This window comes from Puma concolor, chromosome D1 (genome assembly GCF_028749965.1).
Source record: "Puma concolor isolate L17-30 chromosome D1, mPumCon1.1.hap2, whole genome shotgun sequence".
Lineage (NCBI taxonomy): Eukaryota > Metazoa > Chordata > Mammalia > Carnivora > Felidae > Puma > Puma concolor.
The window spans coordinates 101,075,045-101,099,539 of NC_141676.1; the positions used below are offsets into that span (position 1 = coordinate 101,075,045).

Genomic DNA, 24,495 nt, shown 5'->3' on the forward strand with positions numbered 1-24,495 from the left:
CGAGCAGGAGGGGAGGTGATGTGAGGGCCGGTGTCTGGCTGAAAGGAGATTTGGAAGCCAGATTGGAACCAGCATTCCAGGGGACCGGGAGCTGGCAGGGAACCAGAGGAAGAGAGGGGAGAAGGTGATTTGCTAGAGGTGAAGAAAAGAGGGACCCTCTGTAGGCCCGGGGCTGGGGCTCCAGCCAGCCAATGGCAGCTGCTTTTGCCCCACCTGGGACGCAGGGGCACAGAGGACCCTAAGCTTGGGAGGGAAGTGAGGCAGCCACCTCTGCGTCTCCACCACGAATGCTTCCTGGGGCTGCCGGCTCCCTGTCCAGAGTCCGCCGGCAGCTGGGGAAGGGAGACTGGTGGCAGCTTTGGCTGCTGCCCAACCCTGACTCATGCCTTCCAGAGCCACCACATCTTATTTTAACATTTCCCAGGGCTGTCATCAGCACCAGGAGTCAATTGCAAGAGGGCTGTGGGGGAAGTGGGAGAGGGTGTTCGCACTCGGAGCACGGAAAGGGGCTGGGACTCCTGTTGCTGGAGGAGAGCCTCAGCCTCCCTCCGCCTCCCGGCTCTGCAGGGCGGTCAGGAGAGGAGATGTCTGGGCTCTGGGCGCAGACTCGAGGCAGGCTCCCCGGGGAGAGGCGCCGGAGTGGACACACAAGGTCCTGGCTGCGTTTGCCCCTCGTCCCACAGAGGCGGGCATGCAGACACGGCTCCCAGGCTCGGGGTGCAGAGATAAAACGCTAATCGCATTTTTCTCCACCTTCTGGGCCTGCAGGGTTTTCGCTTGCTTCATGGGGCCGGTATTCCCCTTCCGCTTTCCCTGCCAGACAGGGAGTGGGGCGGGAGGGGGGCGGACACTGATCATCTTACCCAGCAGGGCCTGAGCACCTCCCCTTGGGCCCCCAAATCCAGAGGCTCCCAACGACACTCCAAGGTTTCATCTGGGCCCGAAGTGAGTGGGGCCATCCAGACTGCTTTTCCAGGCAGAGCAGCAAAGGAATAGAGCTAGAACTACATCTAGAAGGCCCGGGGACTGGGGCATCCCGATGGTGCCCCGGTGCACCCAAAGGCCCATCATTTTGCTTGTCCTGGGAATGGAACTCCTATTTTTATATTTCCTTCCTTCCTTCCTTTCTTCCTCCCTTCCTCCTCCCTCCCTCCCTCCCTCCCTCCCTTCCTTCCTTCCTTCCTTCCATGTATGTTTATTTTTGAGAGAGACAGAGCATGAGCTGGGGAGCAGCAGAGAGAGGGTGACGCAGAATCTGAAGCAGGCTCCCAGCTGTCAGCACAGAGCCCGACGCGGGGCTCGAACTCACGAACCAAGAGATCATGACCTGAGCTGAAGTCAGACACTTCACCGACGGAGCCACCCAGATGCCCCTTTTATATTTTCATCACTGGGGGCAAACGTTTGTGCAGTGCTTGGCAGCTGGCAAAATTCTTCGACAGGTTTTCTGATTTAAGCCTTAAAGTGCTCCGTGAGGTGGGCCTTCTAAGGCCACTCGTTGACCCAGATGAGGGAGGTGACGCCCCAGTAAGTACCAGAGCCAGGACCCAAACCAGTCTGAGGGCTTGGCGCTGGGAGGGCCCTGCCTCTGAGATAAGGACCTGGCCCCGTGAGAGCAGCCTCACCCCAACGATGCCTGGGCCTCTGGCGACATGTCTGTTCAAATTGTAAAGTGCCCTATTTTGACCTCTCCTGCTTCCCTAGAGTTACCAGCGAAACCTCAGAAGCACAGTTCTCTGCTCTATGTTCAGGGAAGTTGGGGGGGGGGGATACTCTGAAGTCATTAGTACCTCTTCTGCAGAAGGGCGTCCACACCCCGTTTCTTCCCCAAGTCCCTAAGTCTGGGCTCGTGGTCAGATTCCAGAACCTTCTTGCCCAGAGGCAGAACACACACTGTACTCCTGTCCTGGAGTCTGAGGTGGACCCAGCCCTACCCCTACCCCAGCTCTTGGCTCCCCAACTCTCTCTCTCTCTCTCTGTTTTTAAAAGTTTTATTTATTTATTTTGAGAGAGAGCAGGGGAGGGGCAGGAAGAGGGAGAGAGAGAGAGAGAATCCCCACTCTTGGCTCCTCAACTCTGTCCCTTTTTTCCCCCCAAGTTTTATTTATCTATTTCTTTAGAGAGCAGGGGAGAGGCAGATGGAGGGGGAGACAGAATCCCAAGCAGGCTCCGCACTGTCAGCACAGAGTCCGACACGGGGCTCGAACCCACGAACCAAGAGATCATGCCCTGAGCTGAGATTGAGTCAGATGCTTAACTGACTGAGCCACCCAGGCATCCCTCCCTGACTCTCTTTAATAGACATGCCTATACCCGAGTTTCCTCAATGTGTGTTTTCTTGCGTTCTTGCAAGTGGGTTTCTGGTTTGGTCCCTATTTCAAGCTCTTCTTCCAGGATTCTGCACTCACGCCACTTTGGTCCCTGACCCTTGCCTCTCACCCACACATTGGGCACCCCTTCCTGAGGTCTGTCGTTTCTCCTTGTGCCCATGTCATGGCTGCCAGACCCTGCCCACAGGTGCCCAGGCCTGCGTCACCTCCTCCATGGGTTCCTTTCCAGCCCTGGCCCTGGGGTGAACACTAAACCCGAGATTGGGCTAGGAAGAGAGAGACCTGAATGGAAGGAGGGGAAGACCTAGGAAAGGGGGCAGTGGACCACCACCCTGGGGGCTACAGGGAAGCCCTGAGAGGGACCTGGCAGAAGGGAGCCCAGGAGGGTGGCCCCTCTGCTTCTGGGGCCCTCCTCTCTTGGCCTCCAGTGTAACAGCCCCCATAACAGAGTGGCTGGCCCCCCAGGGCACGGGTGCCTGAGATATTTTTAAAAACCATTACAACAGTTCTAACTGGGGAGAACCAGCCTCCAGCTAGGCCATAGGGTCAATAGCGTTTAATCTCCTGCCTGTGATCTCTCCGCTCTTGTGGCCAGCTGTCAAACGATCAGCTTGGATCAGCTGAAGATGGAAATGTCATTATTTATTTTGAAGCCGTTCGCATTTAATTCCACAAAAATTGCGCCACAGAGCAGAGGTTATGGGGGATTACTGGAAAAAGGGAGATCGGAGTGACTTCGGGCCTGATTCACATCTGCCTCCCTTCCAACAGGTTGGCCCCTTGCAAGGGACCATTGGTTTTGATGGATGGCTGCGTGTGTAGGCCTTGCCTTTAAGACATAGATGCTTCAGGTCTCTGTGCCTTGAGCAGTGGGAAGTCGGGCAGGAGGCCTGAGCCCTGTGCTTTGCCAGGGTGAGTGCTCATCTTCTTTTCTGTTCTTAATCATCCTAGTGACGGCATGCCCTCAGACTGCCGGGAGGGCAAGGTGGGGGGGGGGGAAGTTGGTGCCAAGTTGATTGACTGGAGCGTGTGCGCGCGTGTGCACGCACGTGTGTGTGTGTGTGTGTGTGTGTGTGTGTGAGGTTGGATGGGGAGGAGAGGGGTGGAGCAAATCAAGGTTCCATGCAACCCGGATGTGGTTGGGGAGTGATGGGGAGGCCGTTCCCTTGGATGGACAAGACAACAGCAGCTCTTTCTGGAGAGGCATGGGTGGCCCCAGGAACGTGGTCTGCTGCTCCTTTGGAGTTCTAGGCACGGGGGGCTGGAGCCTGGCTGGTCCTGAGACCTGTGACTGGGATTTCTTGGGGGAGGTGGGGGCCGTAACCTCTCCCCGGCGCGTTCAGTTTAGAAACCCATGGGAAGGGTGTGCCGTCCGGCAGGTATTCCCAGGCCTCTGTCCTCAGGGGCCTCAGTCTGTTCTGAAGTTAGAGTTCTGGCCAGTTGTCCCCTGGCCTTCTGTCCCCGTCATCCAAATTTAAGTGCTAGGTGCAGGCTGACCGCAGCTCTCTTCTCTCCATGCTGCTCTGAGTTCCTCCTCCCCTTCCTCCTCCTCCCCATTCTGGGAGAAAGACCCTGTGTTCTCAACATTTCTCTGAAAGACCCCTTGCCTTTCCCAAACTCAAACCTGAGGACCCTTGGCTGCTTTTTGTCCACAGCCAGTGGTTAGTCTTCCGCTCGTCGTGTTCGAGGAGGCAGGAGGGAAGACGAGGGGGCAGTATTCTTCCAGCTCACTGTTGTCACTGCCTGAACGTTTCTACCTCCCAAGGCCACGTGAAATAAAACCCTTTCGCGTCTGGGACTTCGAGCCTTTGGGCAGAACCATCCGTGACCCCTCCTGTCGTGTCTCCCAGTGCTGACCCCGTCACTCTTTCAAGGAAGAGTCTGACGTCTCTAAGTCCAGCCCCCCTCCCCGGGTGACGTGAACGGATGCTTCCTTGACTGGCACCTTAGCGCTCCCCCCCCCCCCCCAATTCTTGAGAAACCTTCACCTAGGCCTCAGCCCCGCTGCCCGCCATGTTGCCCACGGCTCGGTGTCTTCTTGGCCTGGTGAAACTCAGGCGCCAGCTGTCCGTCCTCCCGCCTTGCTCTCTTGTCCTCCCCCCTCCCACTCCCTCGTCCTCATCACGCCTGCTCCTCAGTGTCCTAAAGATCCAGCTCCCGGACCGTCCAGTCTCTCTCAACCCGGCAGCCCCTTCTTGCCTTTGCCCTCTATCCTCCCCCACCCAGCCCCCAAGGCCAGTGCCCTCAGCACACCTCTCTCCTGCCAACACCTGGCCAGCCAAATGCCGGCCCTCCACCTGCTCACACCTGCACGTGGGATGCTGGAAAACTTCAGCCTTGGGGACGTGACCACAGCAACAGCATCGTCTCCCACCTCCCGGCTGACCTGTCCCCGCCCCCGACGACCCCTCTCCATATCCATGACCGGCACTCTCCCCATGGTGGCTCTGTCGAACTTTCAGGGCTCTCAGGTTCCCCAGCATGCTGCCCGCTCCCCCAGTCCTCTCAACCAGTGTTGGGACCGCACAGGGGCAGTAGAGACCTTCGGTTCCTTGCCTCTCTTCACCCCTCGCACAACCACAGACGGATCTGTGTCCAAAACCCTCTGTAACTTTCCTTCGGTTGCAGCAGAAAGTTCTTCATCCTTTCAAAGCCTTCTGAACCCCCCTCTCCAAGCATTAATTAGCCATCCAGGTCTCCAGCACCCCTTTCTACGGCGTGTAGCATCATCCAGGCCTCCTCCTGTCAACTCCCTGGACTCTATGTCCAGCTCTAACCGCTGCCAGGTGGCTTCCCTTCCCCTCACTGCTCAGCCAGGGGGAGAGAGGTCAGCCCCCTCTTCTCGTGGAAACACGTGGTCTTTCTGTGGTGCCCCGCTCTCGGGCACCCCTTCTGCCCACGTTCGCTGCCACCCACGTGGTCTGGCCCCGCTCCCTTCCTTCCTTCTGCCGGGACTGCTCCCGCTGAGGCCTGACGTCCTTGGTGTTGTGACCACTGCCAAGTGCATGATGGCCTCGCCGCACTTCTCTGCAGAGATTGCCTGCCGCCCTGGAGACTTTCTGCTACCGTGATCCCTGTCGCCTCCTGGTTGGATGATCTTTTCTGTCTCCTTCACCTGGTGGTTGGCATTCCTTCGGGCTCCCACTGTGGCCCTGCCTTTCTTTTTTTTTTAATTTTTTTTTTTTCAACGTTTATTTATTTTTGGGACAGAGAGAGACAGAGCATGAACGGGGGAGGGGCAGAGAGAGAGGGAGACACAGAGTCGGAAACAGGCTCCAGGCTCTGAGCCATCAGCCCAGAGCCTGACGCGGGGCTCGAACTCACGGACCGCGAGATCGTGACCTGGCTGAAGTCGGACGCTTAACCGACTGCGCCACCCAGGCGCCCCGGCCCTGCCTTTCTTGCTTGTATCCTCTCCCTGGGGACTTCATCCACTTCCAAGGTTGCATCTGTCACCTGGGTGCTGCTCTCTCCCGAATTAAGTTGTCTAGTCCAGAGAATTGTCCTAAGCGATAAATCCGTATTTCCGTTGCCCGGGAGACCTCTCTTGAAGGTCCAAAGGTACCTGGAATCCAACAGGGCAGAACGAAATTGCCTTCTGCTGTGAGCGGACTGCCGTCCCCTGTTGCCCACATCAGCATCTCAGGGTTGTCCCCCCTTCCTTACTTGCATGGAGCTGATTGCCAGACTGGGCTGCCTCCCCACCTGGCCTGCCCTGGACCGGGCTCCCAGCATCTCTCTCAGCAGCAAGGCCCCTGGTGACCTGCCCTTGGCCACGACTTGACCCTCAAAGCCTCTGACCACACTGAACCTTCAGTGTCCGTCTCTCCTGCCTCTCGTTTCCTTGAGCTTAGAGCGCCTTCTTTCATCACCTCCTCTGCATGGCAGCTGGTGACTTAGTCGTCCTTTCCAACTCTGCACATGTCACCTCATCCGGGAACACTTCTGTGACACCACCCTCGGATCGGGTCTGTGCAGCCCTCAGTGCCCTTAGAGCCCCCCTGCTCACCTCTTAAAACATCAGCTGCCCTGTAATAACCACTGTAATATCACCTCTGCCCCTCTGTCTCCCCCACCAAGGTCTGGGGCTCTCTTATTCCTGTGCATCAAAACAGTGCCATATGATTATTGAGTAATCAAGGAGGACTTCCTGGGAGAGGTGATTGTTAAGTGGCATTTTGTAGGCAGTCATAAAATGGTGCGAAAAGGAGGATATAAGTGAACTGGGTAGAGTGTGTGGGTGGGTGGTTAGTCTCAGACTCTGACTTCTTCAGGAGTAGGGAAGATAGAGAAATGACTATATTTAATTGGCGGGACGGAGGGTGGGGGACACCGGCAGAAAGCACGCCTCAGTGACTGGCATCACAGTCTGGAGAAAGCACAGGGGTTTGCTGTTGCTGGTTTCAGGTGGCAGGGCTGGGGTGGGGGGTGGCACCGTGTGGTACAGATGGAGGGAGGCAGTTGGGATAGAGCCGCTGGTGGGCTCCTTTAGAGACCAGCAGGTGGGGTGTGACTTTGCCCACCCTCCCTGGCACGACTTCCAGGTGTCTTGGAGGCGCTAGGCCTGGAGGTGCTCATTCGCAGGCTGCCGGGCCGGCCCCGGAAGCCACAGGTGGGCATGTTGGACCAGAGACACAGGAAGCAGGGACGCCCTTCCCTTTTCTTCTCTGAGCCCTCCTGAATGGATGGAGCCCACCGTCCCTGTCGGGGGAACCGGGTCCAAGGCGGACGGGGTGTTTGAGACCACAGGTGAGATGAGTCCTATTGTAGTCCCTTCCAGGCCAAGGAATTACAGACTTGAGCCTCCGTGTGAATAAGACGCAGGTAAACACAGCACGCTGGGTGGGGATCGGGCATCTGTGTAGATGCTGGTAGAGGAGGTGCTGGTTGCCGTTTCGGCCACAAGAGGGCGCACAGGCTCCAGGAACGGTTTCTCAGGGCTGGCCAATAAGGTGTCCAGGAGGGGTGGCTAGATGTGAGAGCATTGGCTGCAGATGGGACACCGGGACTCAACTCTCACCTTTCAGAATCACTCTGTCATTGTCCCTAGCACGAGGGCCATTCGTGGGTTCATTGATGTAAGAAGCATTTGCCGAGAACCTGGGGTGGAGGTGGGGCCAGCTCTGAGCCAGCAGGCTCTGGGGAGGTAGAGTCAGACAAGCCCACGTGGATGTTGTGGGGGAGCACACAGTCTGGGCAGGGAGTCTGACCGTCAAAACTGCAGTCTCCGTGTGGCGTGTCTGTGCTGTGACAGAGGGACATGCCGAGTGCAGTGGGGGCGAGTGTTGATTCTGCTTGCGACTTGGGGAAAGGCTTCCCGCTGTGGGTAGTATTTGCTGTGGGTCTTGAAGAGTGAGTAGGAGTTCATCAGGCCAAAAAGTTAGGGAAAAGGCAGTCCCGGCAGGGTAATGTCCTGAGCTGGGGCCTGGAGGCAGGAACCCAAGCTGGCTAGGCAGGTGAATGTCCGCTGGGAGGAGGCTGGCTGGCAGAGGGTGTTGGCTATTGGGTTGGGGGCGAGATGGGGAGGGAGGAGTCTGGGCAGATCCAGGTTGTGTGGGGCCGGAAGCTTCTAAGGTTTTGGAGGCTTCTTGGAACACGAACACCAAACTGGGCAGAGGGGCTTGGAAGGGTGCACGTAAGCGAGAGATCTGAGGCTTAAGCTTATTAGCTGCATGGAAAATCCCCCTGTGCGTGGGAGACACATCTGTGACATCTTCCCTGCTTCCTTTTAGATTTCCTGCCTGCCCTCAGCAGCTGGCTTCCCTCGGGCAGCAAAGAGTTTCTGCTTTCTCCCTCCCTTCGCGGGTGCCCCGGAGCCTCCGGCAGTGGTTCGGGACCAGATTCAGGAAACCAGAGTCCGGGGCTCTCCTGGAGGCAGGGAGGCCGTGCTGCTCTGCTGGGGGAGGGGGCTGGGGATGGCTTTTCATACCCAGTCTATGCAAATAGTGGCCCACAATTTTTCCATGGGGCGTCTGTAACTCTGTCCAGGTTAACGCCTTAAATAATTCACAGGTGTGGAGCATTTTCTGTGGCCCAAGCACTTTTCACACCTCGCCGCACCCGGGTGAAGGGCAGGTAAACCGTTCCCGCCGCAGAAGGTTCATGATTGGCCCAAGGATACCTGGCGTGCTGTACCCTGGCGGGTGGACCTCACGCTCGGCGCCCTCGCTGCTTCACCCTGTTGCCTCTGGCTCGCTGTCAGCTCGACAGATACTTAACCCCGAGATCGTTCTTCTTGGGCACCTGCACAGGGCAATGATTCACCATGGAAGTGAAACCACAAATGATGTGGCTGGCTTTGATACTCTCCTGTCTTGCTGTGTTTTGATGGTAAAGGCATACGCACAGGTAGGGTGGAGCTTGACCGCCTTTCTGACCCCGTCTGTGTCGACATGGTGGTGAGAGCACGTTCTCACCTTTACCCCCTTCCTGGGCTGATGGGAGCGCTCACACCTGGGTGACCTCTCCATCTCAGGCTGTCACCCGTGCAACAGATCTCTGAGACTCAGCACTGATTTGCAAGATTTCCTAGGTGGCTTGAAGCCTGTATTTAATTTGGGCGTCTCAGCCAGGGCAGGGCGAGGAGAGGGGTGGCTGCTAATTCCAGCGGCTTTCATCAAGCAAGCAGTACTAAGCATCTGCTGTGTTAGACACTGTGCGAGCCCCGTAAGGATAGAGCTGAATCAGCCGCACCTTGTCCTCGCGGCTCGCTTCGGCATCTGCCTGTTCCGGGTACGGAACTGGGCGGGGAGACGGGAACATGGACGAGCAGCCAGCCATGTGTCTGTGCATGAGAAGCTCACGGAACATTTCAGGGTGTCAGCAGAGAAGAGGAAAAGGCCTGACATCATCTTTACAAAACTGGGAAGGACAGTTTCTCTGCTTCTGGTGCCATCAGCTTTAGTGAAAAGCAGTGGCTTTGACCTGCCCTGATTCTTGGCCCCAGACACAGGCAGAGATGAACCTCTGACCATCTTCACAAAAATGTAGAGTAGAGCCTTCTCTCTCTGTCTCTCTCCTGCTTCTCCTAATGGCAAGGATCAGAAATGGTGGAGTATATGGAGTCCAAGCGTATTTCTGCTCCTGGACAAGTTCTTTGGCAGGGACTTAAGGAAATAGGATGGGAATGGGTCAGGGGAGGTCAGTGGAGACATTTTCTCCAAAGGCTGCACAAAGGTTTGGGAGCCTCTGGTGTGGGGTTTAGTACACATCAGGGTGAGTAGGGCTACAAGAGAGAGAAAAGGGGGGGGGGATCACCCAAGGATTCAAGTGTTTCTAGATGCTTCAAGGCCAGATGCAGAAAACCCCAAAGCCTCCGAACCTGCAACCATACAAAACAGCCCGAGTTTAGTGTATTGTCTGCAACATGCACGACTCAGCCTGTGCTGTGGCCAGGAAGCAAGAGGCTTGGGTGATAAGGATCACCTCTGAGGCTAGAGGACCCCTGGGGTGCTCAGAATGAGTACCTGCCTCTGTGTGTGTGTCAGCTGTCTCCCCTCCTCCCTTCTCCCCCTAAACATCTGGCAGACATCAACAAGAAGAGTCAAAGAGTGAAAGCCTCCTTGCCCTTGAACTTTCCCAGAAGCTGCGGGAGCCTGGAGACAGCAGAGGTGGCTGATGGTCGGTATGAGTGGCTGAGAGCCAGCGCTCTAGCTCGCCTGGGCTGTGCATGACTTCTGGTCCACTCGAGCAGGGGCCTGGCTTTGGGCAGGGGCCTCAGCGCAGGTACCCCTGGCTGGCCCTGCAGCACCTGCTCTTTGCAGGCTTTGGAGCTTTGGGACCTCTGGGGCCACCCCATGCCTAGGATAATACCTGGGAGAAAGAAAATGCTGTGTGATTTCCCAAAGCCCTTTTGTCTTCCCTCGTATGAGTCTCTCAACAGTGCCACAAGGCATATACATATCAGTTATTAGCTCTTCATTTGACGGAAGATGAGCTTGAAGTTCCCAGTGGCTCACCCAGGATTGCACACTAGTGTGTGCTGGGGCTCCAGGGCACGTCCCTCGGAAGGTAAGCTCTGTGCTCCGTCTGGGACTCTGAATGGACTTTACAGAGCCTCCCTAAACCCTTTGCTCCTGAGAAGCCTGGGTCCTCCAGTCCCTAGAGACCCTGATGCAGCAGAAGGTAGTGTGAACTCAGTGGGACGGGTGCCCCCAACAACTCCTCAAACCCTCCCTCCCTCCCTCCCTCCCTCCCTCCCTCCCTCAGCATCTGGTTGGGGAGATACAGTTTACGCAGAGGAAGTGTTGATGGCAATCCGGGCAGGTGGAGTCAGATCCTGCCCGCTTTTTGATCCCACCTCCCACCCGTAAGCCATTTTGAGTATACACTTGGGTATTTATGTATTTATAAATTATATTTGTATTATGCTCTAGTATAAATGGCCATTAATCACACACACACACACACACGCACACACGCACGCACACACGGGAGAAAGATGGGACAAACATGCAAGAATACAGGATTACAGCTTCCTTTGAAACGCTCCCAGAGGGCGAGGGCGGTTTACCTTCACTCTTTGTGGACTGCCCTCTCGGCCACCTCCTGCTGCCCCTCCCCCCCCCCCCCCCCCCCCCCCCCCCCGCCCGAGCTGTTCCCTTCTCTGGCTCACCGTGGCGTTGTCCCCGTTGCAGCTCATGCCGGGGCAGTGGCCACACTCCTGCCCTTGAGGTAGGGCTCTCATGTCCAGAGCCTGCTAACAGCATCAGGGAGACACTTGTCTCCTGTTGCCCCCAGGGCTGCTGCTTGCAATGTCCCGTGGAAAGTTGAGTGAAACGGCACTGTTGTTTTTTTTTTTTTTTTAAAGCTAAAATAATACTTGTTACAAAAGTAGCACGTTATGATTATTGACCAAACTGCTGTGGTTTTTACTTGTTCTTTTTTGCAGCTCTTCAGCTTGGAGGCAGGCATGAGTTGTGGGCGGAAGGAAATGTGAGGGGTGGTTTCCCCTCCCTAACCTTACCCAGGGCCTGTGGCATATTGTTCCTTGAGGACATTTTCCTTCCCAGCGGGCATCTCTCTGTCTTCTGGGCTGGCCTGGTGTTCGGCCGTTACTCATAAGCTTAATCCAGAGCTGTGGTTTTCCAGCCACTTTGTCACCTGTGCCTTACCCCCAAGCCACTTGTACTGTTGCTTATTTTTTTTCTTAAACCTGGCTCACTTGCAAGAATTGAATCTCTTGTTTCTTGAAACTTGTCCTAACTCACGAAATCCACAAAATCCAGACCTGCTGTGCTAATTTCTCTTCTTAAACACATTAAGATACATGCACGACTATTAAAAACATGGCACCAGGCACCGGCATAATCTCCTCCTGATCACCCGTGGGTGCACCCACGCTCTGGGGAAGACCGATGTGGAGGGGCGGTGGGGGAATCCTTGGCCAGGTTCCGTCTGAACCCGAAAGCCACCTCCTAAAACACCGTTGACAAGTCTTGAAATACTCAGGGATGCTGTCTCCATTCCATACGTCCCAAGACACAGACCCTGTCCAACAAACCTTAGGCACTAAAACTGGTGCCCCGGGATGGGGGTGGAGGGCTACAGTGATCCTCAGCTCACGGCAGTCATTTACTTAAGCTGATGTAATGGCACCTTGGCCTTGAGTCCCCTAAGGTGAGTGACCACAGCTTATACCTCAAACTGGCTGAGACTGGCTGCAGATGTATGTCGTATGCCTCCCCCTAGATGATGTTTTGGCTCTAGTGAGACACCGTCAAGGCTCTGTTCGGACCACAAGAGCTTCTGGTGTCATTTGTCACGAAGGCCCTAGAATGTCAACCTTACCACCCTAGCTCAGGGCCAGGGCTCCGTCTGTGTTTTCTCTGTCTCTGTCATCAGATACCCATTGGATCCCTTCTCTCAAGATCGCCACGTGAGGAAGTGGAGGCTAGCTCTCAGTAGTCCGCGTGCTCCTAACGTTCACTTATTAGAAGTGGGGCTGGCTTCTAACTTTCTCATTGACTTTATCTTGCTCAGAGAAGTATTAAAACCAAGTATTCTTGGGACTAGAATCTATCAAGAAACCTAAATAGCTGTTTATCTTAAAGGCTCACTGAAAACAATACATTTACAAACCTAAACATCTTTGTGTCCAACCTTAAGTATATTCACTATGACTTTCTCACCTTCTTCATCTTCGGTGTGAAGTAACCAGAACGATTTTCTTTGGGAACCCCCTGTGCCCTCATATAATAGACTTTGGTGGACCCATTGCGCTGTCCTTCACACCCAAATGGTGGCAGTCTGCCTATAAGAGAGTTCCCTTGGGGGCTTATTGAAAACTACTGATTCCTGGGCTCCCACTCCGCAGAGTTCGAGTAGACAGGTTTGGAATGGGTTCCAGGTAGCTCCATTCTTGGAAGGATCCTTAGGGGACTCTGAAGCATTTGGGGGCACCTGCTCTCCACTTGCCCTGACTTGCCTAAATTTTGGAGAGAGCTTGACTCAAGCCTTAAGCTGGGGTCTGTGTTTCACAGGGGTGTATTGAGGCCCAGGGCTGAGTAGGCAGGGAACCAGCTGATAGCAAGATTGCATTTCTGCCTGGGCAGTTGGTTACCAGGACTAAGAAGCTGTTGAGGTTTCCTCCTCCATAAACCCTACCATTACCATAAAGGGTGATGGTTATCTTCCTGTGCGCTTTGGAAAGAGACTGTATCCATCTAATCTAAGACTGCCATCAAATCATGTGGCGTCACTTAAAGAGCAAGGGCCCCACCGCTCAGCCTTGTTGTAGGTCCTGCGAGATGGTGATCCGTCTGGAGACCGTTTCTGCCTACCCTCATTCTTATATTGGAATCAAAGGTAGGCTTTTGAACAATGTCGTCAGATGGTGATTGCTGTGTGGGCTCATGTGGCTTGGTGCCTAGCTGATTTCTGTCCTGGGGGTCAAATGCAAAGATAGATCAGTGCAAAGCTGCTCACTCTAATGCTGTTCTAGATTTGACCTTCCAAAGGAAAGTGACATACTGAATATTAGGTATCAGTACGTGTATGTATCCTACTACCCCGCCCCCCCCATTCTCCCACATACCTCCTTTCAATCTCCACAATAGCCATTGGAAGTTAATATTTTTATGTCCACTTTGATACAGGCAAGGATTGAAACTTGATCTTGTTCAAAGTAACATTGTTTCACTCTGCAGATGGCCTGGTGCTCTCACGCCATAATGTCATGTCACTAAAGCGAGTACTCTGGTGGCCAAGAATTAGGAAGAGCCGTCTGAAATCTGCTGTCTGCTCATTCTGGCCACTGGATCAAAAGAATGGAAGAAAGGTTAAAGTTTGAGGGGCAGTAAACGTATCATTGTGTTTTATTTTTTAATTAAATTTTAAGAACAGTTTTAGGTTCCCAGCAAAATTGAGAGGAAGATAACAGAGATTTCTCATAAACACCGGTGGGGACACTTGCAGAGCTTTCTGTAATATTAACATCCCAGAACGCTACATTTGTTACCACTGATGAAGCTGCACTGATGCATCATCATCCCACAAAGTCCATAGTTTATACTCCATAAGCATTTCTTTTGTAAAAAATAAAAATGGTATGAAATTGCTGATACCTGTTCTTGACTTACAAAAATGGCAATTGTATGTGGTTCACTTAATACAAAGGCAACGTTGAAAATCTCTCTTCACTCCTACCCCACTCCCACACAATTAGAGTGTCCTTTCTGTGTGTGCATGCGCACCAGTGTGTGTATAAATAGGATCATACTGTATCCTTTTGCAACTTGGATTGGTCTTTTAAAAATGGAATTGACTTTTTAATTTGGCTTTAATTTAGAGTAATTGAAGTAAAAAAGAAATACAGCTGACCCTTGACCAACACAGGTTTGACCTGCCTGTGTCCTCTTATATGCAGATTTTTTTTTCTCCTGCCAAAAGCTATACTGTTTCCATTTGGTTTATGGCTTGGGCAGGGCTAGAAAGCTGCCTAGGGGCTGCTGGTAGAGGCTCTGGCAAAGCCCCCATGTCAGGAGGTGCAGAAGGGCCCCTCAAAAGCCGTGGGCTCCGGAGGCTGCTAGGGGGCAGGAGGGTGAGTCTCTGGAAGAGGCGCTGCGCAGCCCGGCCCCCGGAGCTCAGGCAGGTGCACCCCATCTTCCTGGCGAAGTTCACCTGCTCCTCTAGGATCCGGTTTTCCGGCAAGACCCAGAGTGTGTGTGGGCGGGGCTTGCAGACCCAGAAGGGCCTGCTTCGGGGTTTTCTCCTGGGCTGGGGCGGCTTCCACTGAGTTCGGGGTTTGGCCCTGTCAGTCTTGGGAGGCTTCTGCTCGTCCTGGAAGAGGGCACAGCCGCGGTGCGGGGTTGGCATCGAGGGGCTCCCAGTGCCTTGGCGCTGGTCCTCCGCCCACTGGCGGAGGAAGTGCCCCAGCTGTCCAGAGCCACACCGTCACGGTGGAAATAGGAGCTGGGAGGGAGGTGTAGGGTAGGAGGCCCGCAGATGCAGGTTGACGGGGGCTGACCCTGGCTGGCACTTGGGTGGAATAATTCTGCAAATCTGGAAGCTCTTGTAGCAGGTGCAGATAAGGGGCAAAGCTCAAAATCTGGTGTTGGCTGGGCCCGGAGGCAGGGGGCAGTGAAGGTGGTGGGGAAGGTAGCTCCTATCGAGGAGGTTGGAGGGTGGTTGGAGGCTGGAAGAAGGGACATCCCTGGGTGGGTTCCGTCCAGATACTGTTGCAGCAAGAGACAGACCTGAGGGACCTAGGGTCACGCTGTCTGTATAGGTTTGTTTGTTTGTTTGTTGCTGCACCGTGCTGCAAACGTATTTTCCTTATGGTTTTCTTAACATTTTTCCTAAGCCGAGTTTATTGTAGGAATACAATCTGTACATGTTATATACAACGTGTGCATATATACGTATATACATATGTACGTATATAACACATGTACTAAACGTGTTAATTATGTTATCAGTAAAGCTTCTGGTCAACTATAGGCTATTAAGTTTTGGGGGGAGTCAAAAATGATACTTCACACCCTTAGCCCTGAGGTTGTTCAAGGGTCGGGTATAAATTTTAGGGTTCACAGTTCAGAATGAGTTTAAACAGATTGAGAGAAAAGAGCTGAAGTTTGCATCATTTTATAGCATTGTTTGATAACAGGAACAATGAAAAAAAGTAGGGGGCACTCTGGGTTCCAAATGCGAAGTGTAGGCGCCATAAAACTTGATGTATGGGGAAGCAAAGGGAACCAGATTTACCAGAAGTCCACGGACGTCTAAACATCTCGTTTTCTATTGCCAAAGCTGTACCCTGGCTGCCCTTTGTGGCTGCTTTCACCGTTAATCCGAGTACTGAAGCCTGGGTCTTGCCACTAGGGTTCATTATACCGAAATTTTGAATTTTAACTCTTCCGTCTGATTTTGTTTGATGCAATTGCTAATTTTACTGTTTGTTTTTAAGCCCCTGGCCGCAGGAAGCTAAAACCTAAAGAGACCCAACTACCTGTTAGAGCTTCCCTCTAACTGATCAAATTGGAATTTTTTTTTTTTTTTTTTTGGTCAAAATAAATTGGTAACTGGGAGTTGGAGGAGAATCTGGAGGGGAAAATCATGGTGTAGGTGGGTGGGCTAACCATTTGCAAACTTGGGTGGTTTTGGGTCGATTCATCTGCATGGTTTAGGGAGCACTGTGTTGCCTAAAGAGAGTCATAGCTGCGTCTCCCCAATCCTGCCAGATTGCCCAGTGACCGGCACACCTCTTTCTAGAACATGAGCAGGTGGGACCCTAACTGTAAGGATTTTGGCACCTCGGCCTTTTGCATGGGCTCTAAATGTTACGTGCCTGCACGATACCTGGATCATACAAAATCCATGTTAGTGCCTTTCTTTGAGTTTAAGGATTTAGGGACCTCTTCTTTCCAGCTGCGAGAGGGCATAATTAGAGATAAATGTAAGCTGGCATTTCATTTTTTAAAAACAGCTTTATTTAGATGTAATTTACATAACATACAAGTTGCTGTTTTGGAGTATGTAACTCGGTGATGTTTAGTGTATTCACACGTATCTGCCACTATAGTCACAGTCAATTTTAGAACGTTTTCATTGCTTCAAAAGACCCCCCCCCCCCCCACCAAATCCCATACCCTTTATCTATAAACCCCCTTACCTTCCCGTCCCTCCCACCTCGTACCCCTAAGCAACCAATGACTGGTTTCTGCCTCTGTGGATTTCCCTGTTCAAGACTTCTATATGAATGGAACTGTATAATATGGACTTTGGTGACTGACTCCTTTCCCTTGGTCCAGCCAAGTAGTTTATCACGCATCAGTACTTTATTCCTTTTTACGGCCAAATAGTACTCCATTGTACGGATATAACACATTATGTTTTTCCGTTTGTTGTTGATGAACATTTGGGTTGTTAATGTCTTTCAGCTATTAGAAACAGGGCTGCTGTAAACATTCATGTACATATTTTTGTGTGGGTATGTTATGTTTTCATTTTGGGCTTCTGCCTGGGATTGGAGTTGCTGGGTCGTGGTAACTCTGCTTTGAAGGACTGCCAGATTATTTTCCAAAGAGGCTGCACCATGTTATTTCTGTCAGCATTGTCTGAGCTTTCTAATTTCTCCACGTACTCACCAACGCTAACCTGACTTTGTGATTCTAGTGGATGTGAATCGGTATCTCTCTGTGATTTTGATGAGCATTTCCCTAGTGACTAATGATGTTGAGAAAATCTTTTCTTGTGCTTATTGGCCCTGAGTATATCTTCATTATAGAAGTATTTATTCAGATCGTTTGCTTATTTTTATGTTGATTTATTTGCCTTTTTATAGTTGAGTTGTAAGAGTTCTTTTTTTTTTTTTTTAACGTTGATTCATTTTTGAGAGAGAGAACATGAGCAGGGGAGGGGTAGGGAAAGGGGGGGGACAGAAGATCCGAAGAGGGCTCTGTGCTGACATCAGCAAACCTGATGCGTGGCCCAAACTCACTAACCGCGAGATCATGACCTGAGCCGAAGTCAGACACTCCACCAACTGAACCACCCAGGCGCCCCTGAGTTGTAAGAGTACTTTATATGTTTTGGATACAAATCCCTTATCAGATAGATGATTTGCACATAATTTCTCCCAATTTGTGAGTAGTCTCACTTTATTGATGGTGTCCTTTGAAGCACAAAAGTTTTTCATTTTCATGAGGTCCAATTTTTTTCTTTCATTGTTCATGAAATGCTCACTCACACTTCGGGTGTCTTATTTAAGACTCCTTAACCAAATCCAGGGTTGTATTTACCCCTTCATTTTGGTCTAAAAATTGTGTAGTTTTAGCTCTGTTAGGTCTTTGACCCTTTTTTGAGTTAATTTTTGTATATGGTGTGAGGTAAGGGTCCAACTGTGTTCTTTTGCATGTGGCTATCCAGTTGTCCCAGCACAACTTGTTGAAAAGAGTTCTTTTCCCATTAAATTGTCTTGGCATCTCTGTAAAAAATGAGTTGATTATGGTTGCATGGATTTATTTCTGGATTCTCAGCTATATTCCATTGATCTATATATTTTTCATTGTGCAAGGCTGCATTGCTTTATAGTAAGTTTTGAGATCAGGAAGTATGGATCTTCTTTTTTCTTCTTTTTTCAGGACTGTTTTAGCTATTTTGGATCCCTTGTAATTCCGTGTGAATATTAAAATCCACTTGTCAATTTCTACAAAGAGGTCCATCTGGAATTCTGATAGGGTGTGTTGAATCTGTAGGTTAGTTTGGGGAGTATTGCCATGACATGCCGTTAACAATGAATTAAATCTTCTCGTCCTTGAACGTGAGATGTTTCCCATCTGTTTAGATTTTCTTTTTTTTTTTTTAACAGTGGTTTGGAATATTCAGAGTTTGGTTTTACGCTATTTTTATTAAGTTTACACTGTTTTTTTTATTTTTTATTTTTTTAATTTTTTTTTCCACGTTTTTATTTATTTTTGGGACAGAGAGAGACAGAGCATGAACGGGGGAGGGGCAGAGAGAGAGGGAGACACAGAATCGGAAACAGGCTCCAGGCTCCGAGCCATCAGCCCAGAGCCTGACGTGGGGCTCGAACTCACGGACCGTGAGATCGTGACCTGGCTGAAGTCGGACGCTTAACCGACTGCGCCACCCAGGCGCCCCAAGTTTACACTGTTTTATTAAGTTTATCCAAAGCACATTATTCTTTTTGATGCTATTGTGAATGATGGGTTTTGTAATTTTGTTTTTGTTTTTAAATTTTAATGTTTGTTTATTTTTTGAGAGAGAGAGCTGTGGGGAGGAGCAGAGAGAGAGGGAGACACAGAATCGGAAGCAGGCTCCAGGCTCTGAGCTGTCAGCACAGAGCCCCATGCAGGGCTCGAACTCATGAACCACGAGATGATGACCTAAGCTGAAGTCGGACGCTCAACCGACTGAGCCACCCAGCCACCCTGAGGATGCTTTATATTTCTTTTTCTTGCCTTTCCTGCCCTGGCTAGTACCTCCAGTACAGTTTTGAACAGAAGTGGTAAGAATGGACATCTTTGTGTTGTTCCTGATCTTGGGAGGAAAGCATTCATTGTTTTTACCATTAAATCTGATATTAGCTGTGGGTTTCTCATAAAGGCTTTTTCAAGTTGAGCAAGTTCCCATTTATTCCTAGTTTGTTGAGTGCTTTTATCATGGAATGGTGTTGGATTTTGTCAAATGCTTTTTCTGCATCTATTAGATAATCATGTAATTAAAAATTCTACTGATATTATGTGTTGTATTTATTTTCAGATATTGAACCAACTTTGCATTCATGGGATTAATTCCACTTGGATGTGGTATATAATCTTTTTTATATGTTGCTGGATTCAGTTTACTAGTATTTTGTTGAGGATTTTTGTGTCTATGTTTATAAGGAATATTTGTCTGTAATTTTCTTGTGATATCTTTGTCTGGTTTTGGTGTTAGGGTAATACTGGCTTTAAAAAATGAGTTGAGGGGCACCTGGGTGACTCAGTTAAGCGTCTGACTTAGCTCAGGTCATGATCTTGCAGTTGGTGGGTTCGAGCCCCACGTCTGGCTTTGTGTTGACAGCTCAGAGCCTGGAGCCTGCTTCGGATTTTGTGTCTCTCTCTCTGCTCCTCCCCCACTAATGTTCTCTTTCTCAAAAATAAATAAACATTAAAAAAATTTTAAAAATGAGTTGGGAGTGTTCCCTTCTGTTTTGGGGGAAGAGTTGGTAAAGAACTGGTATTAACTCAGAAGCGAAGATATTTGGGCTTGGTGGGCTTTTCTCTGTGGGTAGATTTCTGGTTACTAATTTTTTTTTTTTTTAACGTTTATTTATTTTTGAGACAGAGACACAGCATGAACGGGGGAGGGTCAGAGAGAGGTAGACACAGAATCGGAAACAGGCTCCAGGCTCTGAGCCGTCAGCACAGAGCCCGACGCGGGGCTCGAACTCACGGACCGTGAGATCATGACCTGAGCCGAAGTCGGCCGCTCAACCGACTGAGCCACCCAGGCGCCCCTCTGGTTACTAATTTTAATCTCTTCACTTGTCATGTCTACGTAGGTAGTCTACGTCTGTCTACTCAGGTAATCTATTTTTTCTCGAGTCAGTTTTAGAAGTTTGTGCCTTTCTAGGAATTTGTCCATTCCACCTACGTTATCTAATGTGTTGGTGTACCCTTGTTCGTAGCATTCCTGTTAAGCCTTTTTATTTCTGTAATGTCAGCAGTAATGTCCCTTTGTTCATTTCTGATTTTAGTCATTTGCGTTTAGTAATTGACTAATTTTTTTTCCTTGGTTGATCTAGCTAAAGGTTTATCAGTTTTGTTGGACTTTTCGAAGAACCAACTTCTGGTTTCCTTTATAACGTCTGTTTTTCTATTTTCTATTTCATGAATTTCCTCCCTCCTGCTTGATCTAGGTTTAGCTTGTCCTTCATTTCCACTGTCTTAAAGTGGAAGATTAAGCTATTAATTTGAGATCTTTTTTCTTTCTTAAAGTATGCATTTACAACTGCAAAATTCCCTCTAATCACTGGTTCCACTGCCCCCCGTAAGTTTTGGTATGTTGTGTCTTTATTTTCATAAATAATTGTTCTATCCAGTATTGAAAGTAGGACGTTGAAGTGTTCAACTATTACTGTTTAGTGGTCCATTTCTCCCTTCGTTTCTTCCAGTTTTTTACTTTATGTATCTTGGTGCTCTGTTATAATTATTATACCTTCCTGATAGATTGACCCTTGGATCATTATGCAATGTCCCTCTTTATCTCTAGTAATGTTTTTAAGTCTATTTTATCTGATATGAGTATAGCTATTTCAGCTTTCTTTCTGTTGCTCTTGGTATGATCTTTTTCCATCCTTCTGTATTCCACTATTTCTTTAAATCGAAATGCTATCTCCTGTAGACAACGTTTAGTTGAACCATGTTGTATTTTTAACCCAGTCTGACAATTTCTGCCTTTTCCTTTGATTGTTTCATCCACTCCTCTTTAATGCTGTTATTGATACAGTCGGATTTATGTCAGCCCTTGTACTTTTTGCTTTCTGTGTGGTTTGTGTCTCTTTGCTTATCTAGTCCTCCTTTACTGCTTCCTTTTGCACGAAATGGATATTTTCTAATGTAGCGTTTTCGTTTCTTTAATGTTTTTTCACTATTTAAAATTCTTTTTAATGTTTATTTTTGATAGAGGCGCGAGTGACGAAGGGGCAGAGAGAACGGGAGACACAGAATCCCAAGCAGGCTCCGGGCTCTGAGCTGTCAGCACAGTGCCTGACACGGGGCTTGAACTCATGAGCTGTAAGATGACCCCAGCCGAAGTCAGATGCTTACCTGAGCCACCCAGGCGCCCCTGTTTTTTCAGTTTTTTAAAGTCGTTGCTCTAGGGTTTACCATTCACAGTTTAGCTCACCAGAATCAGTTTCAGATTTACCCTAGCTTAATTGTAGTGACCTAACTACATTTCTACATACTACATAGAAACATTATTTCTATATAGATCTGTTCCGTTTTCCCTACTTTTGTGTATTGTTATACCCATCACATCTATTAACGTTACAAACCCAAGTATATGTTGTCATGTTACTTTACTAATTGCGGTCATTTCCTTAGCCCAATATAGCTTTGCTCCCACCCATCTCCTTTGTGTTGTTATTGACAAATATCACATTTCTGTATGTTACAGGCCCAACATGTTAACTCCTACAGTTGCTTTTCAATTAGTTAAAAGAAGGAAGGAGAGAAATGTGCACTTACACTTTAAACATAATTACCTTTATTCGTGCATAATTACCTTTGTTTTCTTTGTGTGGAGTCACATAATCATGTAGGATCATTTCCTTGCAGCCTGAAGAACATCTTTTAATAGTTCTTGTAAGGTGGGTTTGCTAATGACAGATTGTCTTAGCTTTTGTTTATCTGGGAAAATCCTTACTTGGCTTTCATTTTTGAAAGATAGATTTACCAAATATAGGATTCTTGGCCGATGCTTTTTTTGCTTTGAACAATTTGAATATTGTTATTTCACTGCTTCTGGCCTTCATTGCTTCTACTGAGAAGCTAGCCGCTAATCTTTTTGGGAGTCCTTTGTAGGTGACGAGTCATTTTTCTCTTGATGCTTTCAAGATTTTCTCCTTGTTTTTGACTTATAGCCTTTTTTTTTTAATCATAGCATATTTGTGGATCCCTTGGTGTTTATCATATTGGGGTTTATTGAGTTTCTTGGATGTATAGATTATTTTTTTTTTTTAATTTTTTTTAACGTTTATTTATTTTTGAGACAGAGACAGAGCATGAACAGAGGAGGAGCAGAGAGAGGGAGACACAGAATCTGAAACAGGCTCCAGGCTCTGAGCTGTGAGCACAGAGCCCGATGCGGGGCTCGAACTCACGGACCGTGAGATCATGACCTGAGCCGAAGTCGGACGCTTAACCGACCAAGCCACCCAGGCGCCCCGTATAGATTATTTTTCAATAAACTTGGGAAGTTTTTCTGCCATTATGAAAAAAAATGTTTTCTTTGCTTTTTCTCCCCTCTCATCCTTGTACTTCTATTACATGTATGTTGATGCACTTTTTGGTGTCTTCTATTTCTCTGGGAGTATTTCATACTTCTTCATTCTTTTTCTTTCCTGTTTTTCAGCTTGTGTAATCTCTACCAGTCTAGCGATTCATGTTCTTTAATTCTTCTGCTGGTTTAAGTCTGCTGAGCCCTTCTCATGAACTTCTGATTTCAGTTTTTGTACTTTTCACCTCCACAATTTCAGTTGGACTCTTTTTTATATAGTTTCTGTTGCCCTGTTAGTATTCTCTATATTGTGTGGCATTGTTATCGTATCTTCCTTTACTTTTTATTTTAAAGTTTTATTTATTTAGAGAGAGAGATTGGGTGAAGTGCAGAGGGACAGAGAGAGAGAATCCCAAGCAGGCACCTCGCCATCAGCAAGGATCCCCACGCAGGGCTCGAACTCAGGAACCGTGAGATCGTGGCCTGAGCTGAAACCAAGAGTTGGACGCTTAACCTACAGGAGTCCCTATTTCTTTCTTTATTTCTTAGTGATTGGCTGGATTATTTGAGTGAAGCCTGTTTTTCCCTGCTAGCGTCCAGCCTCTGATGCCATTTGCTCCTCAGGGAGACGCAGCTTCGAGTACAACCACAGTTACTCTGGGATGACTGGTGTTTATAACGCTCTCTTCCTCGATTTTCTTGACCACGCCCAGCTGTTCAGCTCCACTCATGGCTGGTTGATGGCTCTATTGTTTTCAACACACTCAGAGGTGTAAATTGCCCTACAAATGAATCCAATCAAATTGTGGCTCCTTGGAAGGAATAGTTTCTGAGGTCTGTGTTTGAAATATGTTTGGGCCCCCGCAAAGGTTTCTCCCAGCTGTCAGTCCTGCAGGCTAGCTAGCCTGCAGTCGAGCTGTATTATCTTCAGTAAGTCCCTGAATCTCTCTCCACTTGCTTTTCTCTGCAGACTCCATTTGTGTAGAGAGCAGATCTTAGGTTTGAACTCCGTCAGGTTCTGCTGCAAAGGAAGTCTGCTCCCGTGGGCAGAATACTATGAGCTGTTTTATGCCCCCGCCCCCCTGGGGAGAATCTGAGCCAAGGCTATGGAGTTGGGGATGGGGACGATGGCGAATCCCTCTCTGAGCGCCACCTTGCCTCTGGGAGCCAAGCACCAGCAGCCTGAGGTCCTCTTGGTTTGCCTCTCCTGGTGTGGAAGCTCTCCCTCAAAAGCTGAGCCAAGAGTAATCGGGGGGATGAGGTTTGAGGGTGACGGTGGGGTTCATGGGGTTCAGCGCTGACGGCCAAGAAAGAATTCTTGAAGATGTCTTTGGTGCAAAAAGGTGATTTCATTAAAGCACCGGGATAGGACCCGTGGGCAGGAAGAGCTGCCCTGGCGTTGTGTAGAATGGCTGGTTACCTACTGTGGACTTTGGGGGAAGTAAAGTCAAAAGAGAAGTTTCCAAAGAGTCTTTCATAGGCTACGGACTTACAGATGATTGGAGGCCTAGCTGTTGTCAAGCTCAGGTGGTTTTTTCCCTCTAGCAAAGCATTAACAACATTAAGACAGTAGGGAGTCCTTGGAGAACCGTTCCACTCCATACTGGCTTCAAGTATTTGTCAACGGGGCTGCAGGTTATAAGAAACTTGAATTTTACCTGCTGGTTTCCTTCTTGCCTTTGTTCCCCCTGTCACTGTGGAGGGGTGATGTTGGGGCCCCAGGAAATTGAGTCTGTAGGTTTCTGGAGATTAGGCTATTGATAAGATTGCTGTTTTCTCGTAATTTGCCGAGGTATTTGTAAACTGGTGGAGACTGGAGTTTAACCGTTTGTTTTCGGTCCTTTCCTTTATGCTTGGGCAGCCAGGAGCACCTGAGGGATGTCACACATATCCCGCCTGGGGGGTAGGGGTGATGCCAGCTTGTGCTTGGCCCTCAGCTTGCCTTATTGTTCCTCATCAGGGCGCCCCCCCCCCCCCCCCCCCATATTCTCAGCATGCCGTGGCCGTCCACTTCTCAACTGCACTCACCCGGAACTTAGCCTCAGCAACAGTGGTGAGGGACAGGGTGAGAAGTGCTGAGGTCCTGTTCCTCCTGGGAGGAAAGCCCTCTAACTGGGCTCGATGGGAGAGGGAGCCCTATGTTCCTGGATGCAGCAGTCGGGTCTGGAGTGTCTGCTGAGCCGAGAGAGAGGGGAGGGAGGCAGTGGTCTTCATTCAA

General features: G+C 49.6%; 1 protein-coding gene across 1 annotated transcript in view; it reads right to left on the reverse strand.

The window, feature by feature from the left end:
- Positions 1-24,495, reverse strand: part of IL10RA (interleukin 10 receptor subunit alpha) — a 95,925-nt gene that overhangs the window by 32,168 nt on the left and 39,262 nt on the right. The window lies entirely within an intron of this gene.